This window comes from Gossypium arboreum, chromosome 9 (assembly GCF_025698485.1).
Source record: "Gossypium arboreum isolate Shixiya-1 chromosome 9, ASM2569848v2, whole genome shotgun sequence".
Classification (NCBI taxonomy): domain Eukaryota; kingdom Viridiplantae; phylum Streptophyta; class Magnoliopsida; order Malvales; family Malvaceae; genus Gossypium; species Gossypium arboreum.
The window spans coordinates 26,526,059-26,537,786 of NC_069078.1; the positions used below are offsets into that span (position 1 = coordinate 26,526,059).

The 11,728-nt window shown below is 37.3% G+C and overlaps 1 non-coding gene across 1 annotated transcript; it reads left to right on the plus strand.

The window, feature by feature from the left end:
- The first annotated feature begins 1,495 nt into the window (after window positions 1-1,495).
- On the plus strand, window positions 1,496-1,602 carry LOC128281079 (small nucleolar RNA R71). Its single transcript, XR_008271294.1, has one exon. It is a non-coding gene; the product is annotated as a small nucleolar RNA R71 (small nucleolar RNA).
- Window positions 1,603-11,728: the final 10,126 nt, after the last annotated feature.

The following is an 11,728-nucleotide window of genomic DNA, read 5'->3' on the forward strand; positions in this document are numbered from 1 at the left end:
TGTAAGCTTGAAGGGTGATTGTTTCGTCTCCCACACGAAGTGTGAGTTCACCTGCGCCAACATCAATAATCGTTTTAGCAGTTGCTAAAAAGGGCCTTCCCAGAATTAAAGGAGTGTTGCTATCCTCCACTATATCTAGAACAATAAAGTCAACGGGAAATATAAATTTATCAATTTTAACTAGTAAATCTTCAATAATACCCCTAGGGAACGTTATAGTTTTATCTGCTAATTGAATGCTCATCCTAGTTTGTTTGGGTTTCCTGAGACCTAATTGCTTAAACATTTTGTAGGGCATGACGTTATTACTAGCCCCTAAGTCAGCTAATGCATTATTAACATCTAAACTACCAATTAAGCAAGGAATTGTAAAACTCCTTGGATCTTTTAGTTTGTTCGTTAGTGTATTTTAGAGAATAGCTGAGCAAACTGCGTTTAGCTCCACGCATGATGCCTCGTCCAACTTCTGCTTATTTGCTAAAAGTTCCTTTAAAAATTTCATTGCGTTTGGCATTTGTGATATGGCTTCAATAAACGGTAAGTTAATATGTAATTTTTTTAAGAGTTTAAGGAATTTACCAAATTGTTCATCTGAGCGGTCTTTCCTTGTCTCGTTGGGGTATGTCACACGAGGTTTATATTCGACATTCACCGTTTTGTTTTTATTGTTTTCTACCTCACCTTGACCTTTGCTTACCACAGTTTCTTGCCTTGGTTCTGGTTCAAGCTCAACAACTCCTTCTTCATCTTGAATATTAATTGCGTTGAGTTGTTCCCTTGGGTTGGGTTCAGTATTACTTGGCAAGGTACCTTGTGGTCGTTCGGAAGTTAGTTTGAAAAGCTGGGCTATCTGAGTTTTGAGCTATTGGATCGACGCTTGTTAATTTTTAAGTGCTATCTCGATGTTCTGGAAATGAGTTTCTGACACCGAAATAAACTTTGAGAGCATCTCTTCAAGGTTCGGCTTCCTTTCCTGTTGGTAGGGTGGTTGTTGGTAGCCTGAAGGTGGTTGTGGTCTTTGATTTCCTTGACCGCTCCACGAGAAATTGGGGTGGTTCCTCCAACCTGTATTGTAAGTGTTACTATATGGATTGTTTTTAGGTTGAGGATTATTACCCATGTAGTTTAATTGCTTGTTATCCATGTCGTGGCCATAAGGTTGGTATTTCAAATGGCTTGTTCCACCTCCACTTGCTTCGCACTGCATTACTAGGTAAACTTGTGAAGAACTAAGAAAACCATCAATCTTTTTATTTAAGAGTTCTACCTGATTAGAGAGAATGGTGACCAAATCGACGTTATAAACGCCGGTTGTTTTCGTTGGCTTTGTCCTCTAACTTGCCACTGATAGTTATTCAATGACATCTCCTCTACAAACTCATAGGCATCTTCAGGTGTTTTATTATTGATGGTTCCGCTAGCAGCTGCGTCAACCATTTGTCGAGTCGAAAGATTCAGGCCATTATGGAGCGTTTGAACCTGTAGCCAAAGTGGTAACCCATGGTGAGGGCACCTTCTCAAAAGGTCCTTGTATCTCTCCCATGCATCGTAGAGTGTTTCTAAATCCATCTGCATAAAAGAAGAGATATCATTACGTAATTTAGCCATTTTAGTCGGCGAAAAATATTTTAGTAAAAATTTTTCGATCATTTGTTCCCAAGTAGTAATTGACCCTCATGGTAACGAGTTCAACCACTGTTTAGCTTTGTTCCTCAATGAAAAAGGGAATAACAGAAGACGAATGGCATCATCAGAGACACCATTAATTTTAAATGTATTGTATAGTTCTAAGAAGTTGGCTAAATGAGCGTTGGGATCCTCATCCTGCAAACCATCAAACTGAACAAATTGCTGTATCATTTGAATAGTGTTAGGTTTTAATTCAAAAGTATTTGCAGCTACAGTAGGTCTAACTATGCTCGATTCAGTTCTTGTTAAAGAAGGTTTAGCATAATCATACATAGTACGTGGAGCAGGATTTTGATTAATCGCAATTGCAGGAGGTAGCTGATTGCCTTGGTTTTCAGTCATCTCTTCGCTTGGGGGTTGAGTATCATCTTCTTGCTTGTTCTCTGTGTATCTTAAGCATCACTTTATTTCTCTTTGATTTTTGCAAACTGTACGATCGATTCCTTTGTCAAAAAGTAATGGTCCTGACGGATTTCTTCTAGTCATAAACTATAAAAACTTGCTAAGAGAAGGAAAAAGTAAATTAATAAATAATAATAAATTAAAGTGCACGAAAAATAAATGGCTAAAGTAATAAAAATTGGGTGTTCCTAATATTTTAGTTCCCCGGCAATGGCGCCAAAAACTTGATTGCGTGATTTCATGGTAGGTTTTAAATATTTATAATTACTCGTTCTTGAACTAACTATTATCGTGATGTAGGAAAGTGTACCTATCGAACAGTAGTATAGTTTTAGCAAGACTAGATTGTCAAACCTAAAGGAACTAAAAGTACTAGTAATGACTGTCTTTTTATTATCTAGCCTAAGAATAAAGAGGTTTTTGTTTTAACTAACTAATTAGCTAAATTAAGAACGCACAGAGAATGGAATGGGGGAATTGCTTTTGGAAAAATCGATTGAATGAAGATAATACCTAAGGAAAAATCCACCTAGACTATACTTGTTATTCTGGCTCCGAATCGGACGATTTATTCATTTAACTTGTTCCACAGAGATCCCTAAGTTATGTTATTATCCCTATTCAAGACTAATAACGTTTAATCCCTAGATTGAATAACCAAGACTTTTCTCTAATTAACACTCTAGGGTTGCATTAATTCGATCTATGGATCCCCTTATTAGGTTTCACCCTAATCCGAAAAAATCTTGTCACCTATGTCTAGGCGTGCAATCAACTCCGCTTAATTATGACAAATGTACTCTTAAACAGGGTCTATTCCTCCTCTAAATAAGAGCTTATCTTGAATCGATATCCTGGGATATCAAAACAAGAATTAAGAACACATAATTAAGAACAATTCAAATATTTATCATACAATTCAGGAAATAATAACAAGATTCGTCTCAGGTTTCATTCCCTTTAGGTATTTAGGGGATTTAGTTCATAACTAAATAAGAAAACATCTCAGAATAATAAAGAATACAAAACATAAAGAAAACCCAAAACTCCTGAAGGGGAATTGAGGAGAGATCTTCAGTCCTGATGATGAATTCGGCTTCTGAGATGAATCAATCGACTTTCTTGGAGTAATTCCTTACCCCCTACTCTGTCCTCCCTCAGAGTTAGCCTTTTTCGAATTGGACTCAACTTGGGCTCGGCAGGGACACGCCCGTGTGACATGCTCGTGTGCGATTATTTTAGGCTGTGCTCGAGCCTGCCAAATTGACACGACCGTGTGGTCTGCCCGTGTGAGGAGGTCTAGGCCGTGTTGATTTCGTACTTTGGCCCATTTTCTCCATTTTTGGCCCGTTTCTCATTCCTTTTGCTCTCCTATGCTCTCTTAAGTGTAAAACATGAAATTAAAGCATTAGGAGCATCGAATTCGCCAATTTTAATGGAAAATCATCCATAAAATGCGTTAAACATGGGGTAAAAATATGTATAAGTTACGGTTTATGCATAGCGGAAGCATGGTTGTAACATCTCAAATTAGGGTCTAGTTAGAACAGTGGTTTCGAGACCACAAATCTGAGATAGAAATAATTATTTTATGATTCTTATGATGTCTATGATGAGAATGCATGCTTATGTGAAAGTTTCTTGAAGAAATTCTATGCATAAAATGTCTAATTGCACTTTAGTGACCAAAATGAATAAAATGCAAAACTTGCATTCTAGAAGCTTTTGGCATGAAATTGCTTTAGATTACAAATTAGAAGCTGCTAATTAGCAATTTGACCAATTTCTATAATTTTGGACAAAAATGGGCATGCATAGGAAAAATTTGAAAGAAAAACCCTAAGGGCATTTTGGTCATTTGGTAATTAAAAGAATAAAAAGGGAAAAATCAAAGCAAAAGGTGCTCATCTTCTGCAAGTGATAGCCAAATTTTTCAATAGACATAGCTAGGGTTTTGTTCAACATTTCAAGCTTGATTGTAAGCGCTCCCTAACCCCATTTTTAATGTTCTTTGCATTTTTGAAGTCCTTGAAGCATGAGCTATCCATTTCTAGCTATATTTTGAGCTAGGATTCATGTATGAAATTTGAACCATGTACAACATGCATGAATTTTGATGATTAATGGAGGAATATGAATGTTTGGTGTGTGATAAGCATCTTTTACTAGGTGATTTTTAGTGAAAACACCTAAAAAGGACTTGTTTGTAAAAGTGTAAAAGTGGGTAGTAAAAATGTGAAATAAAAAAAATTGTGGGCTGATATGAGCATGGTATAGATTCGGCTAGGCTTGGGTAACCAAGAAAATGCATACATTTCATTTTACGAGCCTAGAGACTAAATTGTAAATAAGTGAAAAGTTAAGGGTAAAAAGGTAATTTTATTAAAACATGAATTATGGATTGATTTGAAAAATGTGATTGATAAACAAGTTAAATTTGAAATTATAGATCAAGAAAAATGTGAACCAAGTCTTGATCGAGGAAAGAATAAAGTATACGACGATTAAGCTCGATCATCATCATTTTGTACCGAGGTAAGTACATGTATAAATAATGTGACAATGTAGACATTATGTGTGACACCCCTAATGTGACCCTAGTCGGAGAGTGGTTTCGGGACCACGAAACCGAGTCACAAGAATAATTAGGTGTTATATTCCGTGCTTATTGTATGTGGAATTTGTATGCGTAAATATTTCGTGTCTCGATTTTTATTAATTAGGTGCAAATTTATAAGAAAGGACCCATGTGCTAGGACTTGAAAATGTGATAGGTGTATTTTAAGTGGCCTAATAATGCATGAAGTGAAATAAATGGAGTTGCATGTCAATTATACCATTTCCTAAGGTGGATGGCCGGCCATGACAAATTATGGGCAAGGGAAACATGTTCCCAACATGTTTTACTAATGGATGATGTTAGAAATAATAAAATAAGAGTATGGAAAAAAATTAATGTTAGTAGGATGAGAAACAAAAAAAGTGTTCATCTTTCTCCATAGCCTTGGCGAATATCCTAAAGAAAGAAAAGAAAAAATTTGTTCATCTATTTTCACTTCTTGGCCGAAAATACTAAGGAAAAGGGGAGGATTTTTGCTTCATGCTTGGGTTGGAAGAGATCTAGAAGGAGATTTGGCGAAGTTTGCATCAAGATTAAGGTATGTATGAGGTTGTGTTAGGAGTTTCATGCATGTTTTGGTTGCTAACTTGATGTGCATGTTAGCCATGGCTCAAATCTTTGTTAAGCCATGGAAATGGTATTTGGCCAAAGTTGTTATGGTGATAAAGCCATTGCATGCTAAGTGTGAAGCTTGATGATGATGCATGCAATGATGGATTGTCTACTCTTGAGTAAGATTTGAGCTTTCTTTTGTTTTATCATGATTGAAGTTGAAAAGGAGCATGATTGTCATATTCGCCATGATGCATTCATGAGCATGGTTCATGCTTCTTGCATGTTAGTTAAAATTTGTGTTTTGGATGGCTATGGACACCTTGAAATTCGCCATGCTCAGATATGTATATATATGTTTGCACATGATGTTTTGGTTATGAAGGAAGTGATGAATAAGTTTGTTTAAAGAAGAAGATGTTGAAGAATAATTGTGAAATTGCAAGCACAATTCGCCTAGCACACATATAAGTGCTTGATGCTATATTATAAGTTTTGAGCCACAATATGCAAAGCATTAACTAGTAAAATGCATGCTGTTTTTGTGAGGTATTAAGTGCATAATTGGCCTCAACATGTACATGAATATTCGCCTTGGGTAGCCTATTGAAGGCCTTAGCATTTCCTTGATGCTCGAATAAATTGTATTGAATTGCTTGATGTAGTATAAAATGTGCATGACCATTGTGTATTCAAGCTAAAGGGTGGCCATATGACCATTTAAACTCCTTGTCATATTCGCCATAAGCTAGCACAATGAGGTTTTAATAAATTGAATTTGTTTGAATTAGCTCAAGAGCTTAGAGGGCCACAATTGGACAAGGGAAGGAGAAAGTGATCGAATAGCCGAAAAAGCCGTTCGACAACATCCGAGGTAAGTCCTCAAGAAGTGACCCTACTTGAATTATGTGAAATAAAGTATGGATGTGTATTGATTATTGATTATGTGTGTATGAGTATTTGAATTCTACCGGGCTAAGTCCCCGGCGAATATGCTTGTGATTATATTTGCGTTTGAGCCTTAGTAACGAAAATGAAATATGTATGTCCAATGATTATTGATGTATGCGTACATGAGAAATTGAATGATATCCGGCTAAGCCCAAGACAATTATGCTGAAATTATATCCGGTTAAGACCAAGGCAATTGTGCAAGTGGCTATATCCGGGCTAAGACCAAGGCATTCGTGCGAGTCATTCTATCCGGGCTAAGACCAAGGCATTTGTGCACATGGTTATATCCGGTTATATTTCAAGAATCTTGGGCTGGAGGTGAGTGTTGGTTGCTGTAATAAATTCAATTAGTACACGAAAAGCCCAAAGAATAAGGTACGTTTATATGTGCATTGAAAGTCGACACGTTTGAGCAACATTCGCTCAATCGACTAATGAATTTCAGTTATTGACTTGATTGATACTTTGTGAAAGTATATAATGATGAAGTGTGAAGTAAGAATGTGTATTAATGAAATGATGCATTTGGCTATGTGAATGTATTGCTGTAATTAGAGTTGATTATATTCCTTGAGACTTACTAAGCATAAAAATGCTTACCCGTTACTTTGGCTCTCTGTTTTATAGATTTCGCTCGATAGCAATCGGATTCGGGATCAATAAAGTCAAGTCATCCACACTATCAACGCCTCTATTTTGGTATAAATTTTGTTTGAACTTTGAAATGGCATGTATAGAACTACCCTGTTAGTTTAAAAATGTGGTGATGTATATGTATACGGCCATGCGAAAATGGCTCGTAAAAAGGAAGCATGAACTTAGACTATTTGTGGTTTGTATGTATATATTTGGTGTCATGATGTGGCTATGGATTGGAAATGGGAACGTTGGTCACATGATCAGCCATTGGCATGGTTAAAATGATCATATATGAACCTATGTATGGCAAGACTAGTTGGTTCATGGAGACTACCAAATAGGTAAGACCTACCTTAAAAACAGATGCTGCCAGCTGCAGTGACGTGAATGTGAAAAATCACCAAAATTCGTAGGAATAGTATTAAATAGTGAATAAGCTATGTAAATGAACCTTGATGAGTCTATTTTCATATGGAAGAAACGAAATGGTCATAGGAGTTACATGTTAAGAGATATGGAAGCTATTGTGAAACAGGGCCAGAACGGCTTCTGGGTCCCCTGTCGCAACTTTAAAAATTTATTATAAATTATCCAGAAAGAATTAGGAGACATACCTTATATGTACAGATTCCATTTTGAGTCTAGTTTCATTAGAAGCAAACGGCACCAGCATTAAAGCCCTTTACAGAGAGATATTCAAGTTATACCGCGCGAAGGTCAGAGCAGTCGATCCCTGTAACATGGGTGACTTTAACTAATAAACTGTACCAATTGGCCCGACCAAAAATTCTAGAAATAAATCCATGGATGGATATATGAGTCTAAATTCAGGGAAAATTTACGAAACCAGTTTCCGAGTTTTGAAACTCGAGATATGATTTTTAAGGCGAAGGTGACGCAGTCTTCCAGCCTGACTGGAAATGTCAAATTGGTGGGCAAAACATGTGATCTTGGCTTGTTAACCCCTCGTGTCCGACACCGGCGATGGTCTCGGGTTCGGGGTGTTACAATTTTATTGGTATCAATTAAGATGGCACCCTACGAGGCTTTGTACGGTCGTAAATGCCGTACACCATTGTTTTGGACTGAGCTTGGTGAAAGCAAGATTTTCGGGTGGATTTGATTAGAGATCTTTGAATGAAAGTGGAAGTAATCCGTGAAAGTCGAAGATAGCCTCCGATCGTCGTAAATCGACGCGGATCTGAAGCGTAAGGATATCGAGTATCGTGGGTGATAAAGTGTTTCTCAAGGTATCGCCTTGGAAAAAGATACTCGATTCGTAGGAAGGGCAAGTTGAGCCCGAGGTTCATTGGGCCATATGAGTTATCCGAGCGAGTCGGTCCAGTGGCATATCGTTTGATTTTGCCCCCTGAACTCAAAAAGGTTCACGACGTCTTTCACGTTTCGATGCTTGACGCTATAGATCCGATCCATCGCACGTGATTAGTCCATCAGAAATTGAAATTCAAGCTAATATGAGTTATGAGGAAGAACCGATTCGTATCCTATCACGAGAAGTGAAAGAGTTGCGAAACAAGCGGGTTCCGCTAGTGAAAGTGTTATGGCTCAAGCACGGGATTGAAGAAGCTACTTGGGAGACCGAGAACTCTATGAGAGAGCGATATCCAAACCTATTTACGGTAAGATTTTCGGGACGAAAATCTCTTAAGTGGGGAGAGTTGTGACACCCCTAATGTGACCCTAGTCGGAGAGTGGTTTGGGACCACGAAACCGAGTCACAAGAATAATTAGGTGTTATATTCCGTGCTTATTGTATGTGAAATTTGTATGCGTAAATATTTCGTGTCTCGATTTTTATTAATTAGGTGCAAATTTATAAGAAAGGACCCATGTGCTAGGACTTGAAAATGTGATAGGTGTATTTTAAGTGGCCTAATAATGCATGAAGTGAAATAAATGGAGTTGCATGTCAATTATCCCATTTCCTAAGGTGGATGGCGGCCATGACAAATTATGGGCAAGGGAAACATGTTCCCAACATGTTTTACTAATGGATGATGTTAGAAATAATAAAATAAGAGCATGGAAAAAAATTAATGTTAGTAGGATGAGAAACAAAAAAAGTGTTCATCTTTCTCCATAGCCTTGGCGAATATCCTAAAGAAAGAAAAGAAAAAATTTGTTCATCTATTTTCACTTCTTGGCCGAAAATACTAAGGAAAAAGGGGGAGGATTTTTGCTTCATGCTTGGGTTGGAAGAGATCTAGAAGGAGATTTGGCGAAGTTTGCATCAAGATTAAGGTATGTATGAGGTTGTGTTAGGAGTTTCATGCATGTTTTGGTTGCTAACTTGATGTGCATGTTAGCCATGGCTCAAATCTTTGTTAAGCCATGGAAATGGTATTTGGCCAAAGTTGTTATGGTGATAAAGCCATTGCATGCTAAGTGTGAAGCTTGATGATGATGCATGCAATGATGGATTGTCTACTCTTGAGTAAGATTTTGAGCTTTCTTTTGTTTTATCATGATTGAAGTTGAAAAGGAGCATGATTGTCATATTCGCCATGATGCATTCATGAGCATGGTTCATGGTTCTTGCATGTTAGTTAAAATTTGTGTTTTGGATGGCTATGGACACCTTGAAATTTGGCCATGCTCATATATGTATATATATGTTTGCACATGATGTTTTGGTTATGAAGGAAGTGATGAATAAGTTTGTTTAAAGAAGAAGATGTTGAAGAATAATTGTGAAATTGCAAGCACAATTCGCCTAGCACACATATAAGTGCTTGATGCTATATTATAAGTTTTGAGCCACAATATGCAAAGCATTAACTAGTAAAATGCATGCTGTTTTGTGAGGTATTAAGTGCATAATTGGCCTCAACATGTACATGAATATTCGCCTTGGGTAGCCTATTGAAGGCCTTAGCATTTCCTTGATGCTCGAATAAATTGTATTGAATTGCTTGATGTAGTATAAAATGTGCATGACCATTGTGTATTCAAGCTAAAGGGTGGCCATATGACCATTTAAACTCCTTGTCATATTCGCCATAAGCTAGCACAATGAGGTTTTAATAAATTGAATTTGTTTGAATTAGCTCAAGAGCTTAGAGGGCCACAATTGGACAAGGGAAGGAGAAAGTGATCGAATAGCCGAAAAAGCCGTTCGACAACATCCGAGGTAAGTCCTCAAGAAGTGACCCTACTTGAATTATGTGAAATAAAGTATGGATGTGTATTGATTATTGATTATGTGTGTATGAGTATTTGAATTCTACCCGGGCTAAGTCCCGAAGGTGAATATGCTTGTGATTATATTTGCGTTTGAGCCTTAGTAACGAAAATGAAATATGTATGTCCAATGATTATTGATGTATGCGTACATGAGAAATTGAATGATATCCGGGCTAAGCCGAAGACAATTATGCTGGAAATTATATCCGGTTAAGACCCAAGGCAATTGTGCAAGTGGCTATATCCGGGCTAAGACCAAGGCATTCGTATGAAGTCATTCTATCCGGCTAAGACCAAGGCATTTGTGCACATGGTTATATCCGGTTATATTCAAGAATCTTGGGCTGGAGGTGAGTGTTGGTTGCTGTAATAAATTCAATTAGTACACCGAAAAGCCCAAAGAATAAGGTACGTTTATATGTGCATTGAAAGTCGACACGTTTGAGCAACATTCGCTCAATCGACTAATGAATTTCAGTTATTGACTTGATTGATACTTTGTGAAAGTATATAATGATGAAGTGTGAAGTAAGAATGTGTATTAATGAAATGATGCATTTGGCTATGTGAATGTATTGCTGTAATTAGAGTTGATTATATTCCTTGAGACTTACTAAGCGTAAAAATGCTTACCCCGTTACTTTGGCTCTCTGTTTTATAGATTTCGCTCGATAGCAATCGGATTCGGGATCAATAAAGTCAAAGTCATCCACACTATCAACGCCTCTATTTTGGTATAAATTTTGTTTGAACTTTGAAATGGCATGTATAGAACTACCCCTGTTAGTTTAAAAATGTGGTGATGTATATGTATACGGCCATGCGAAAATGGCTCGTAAAAAGGAAGCATGAACTTAGACTATTTGTGGTTTGTATGTATATATTTGGTGTCATGATGTGGCTATGGATTGGAAATGGGAACGTTGGTCACATGATCAGCCATTGGCATGGTTAAAATGATCATATATGAACCTATGTATGGCAAGACTAGTTGGTTCATGGAGACTACCAAATAGGTAAGACCTACCTTAAAACAGATGCTGCCAGCTGCAGTGACGTGAATGTGAAAAATCACCAAAATTCGTAGGAATGGTATTAAATAGTGAATAAGCTATGTAAATGAACCTTGATGAGTCTATTTTCATATGGAAGAAACGAAATGGTCATAGGAGTTACATGTTAAGAGATATGGAAGCTATTGTGAAACAGGGCCAGAACGGCTTCTGGGTCCCCTGTCGCAACTTTAAAAATTTATTATAAATTATCCAGAAAGAATTAGGAGACATACCTTATATGTACAGATTCCATTTTGAGTCTAGTTTCATTAGAAGCAAACGGCACCAGCATTAAAGCCCTTTACAGAGAGATATTCAAGTTATACCGCTCGAAGGTCAGAGCAGTTGATCCCTGTAACATGGGTGACTTTAACTAATAAACTGTACCAATTGGCCCGACCAAAAATTCTAGAAATAAATCCATGGATGGATATATGAGTCTAAATTCAGGGAAAATTTACGAAACCAGTTTCCGAGTTTTGAAACTCGAGATATGATTTTTAAGGCGAAGGTGATGCAGTCTTCCAGCCTGACTGGAAATGTCAAATTGGTGGGCAAAACATGTGATCTTGGCTTGTTAACCCCTCGTGTCCGACACCGGCGATGGTCTCGG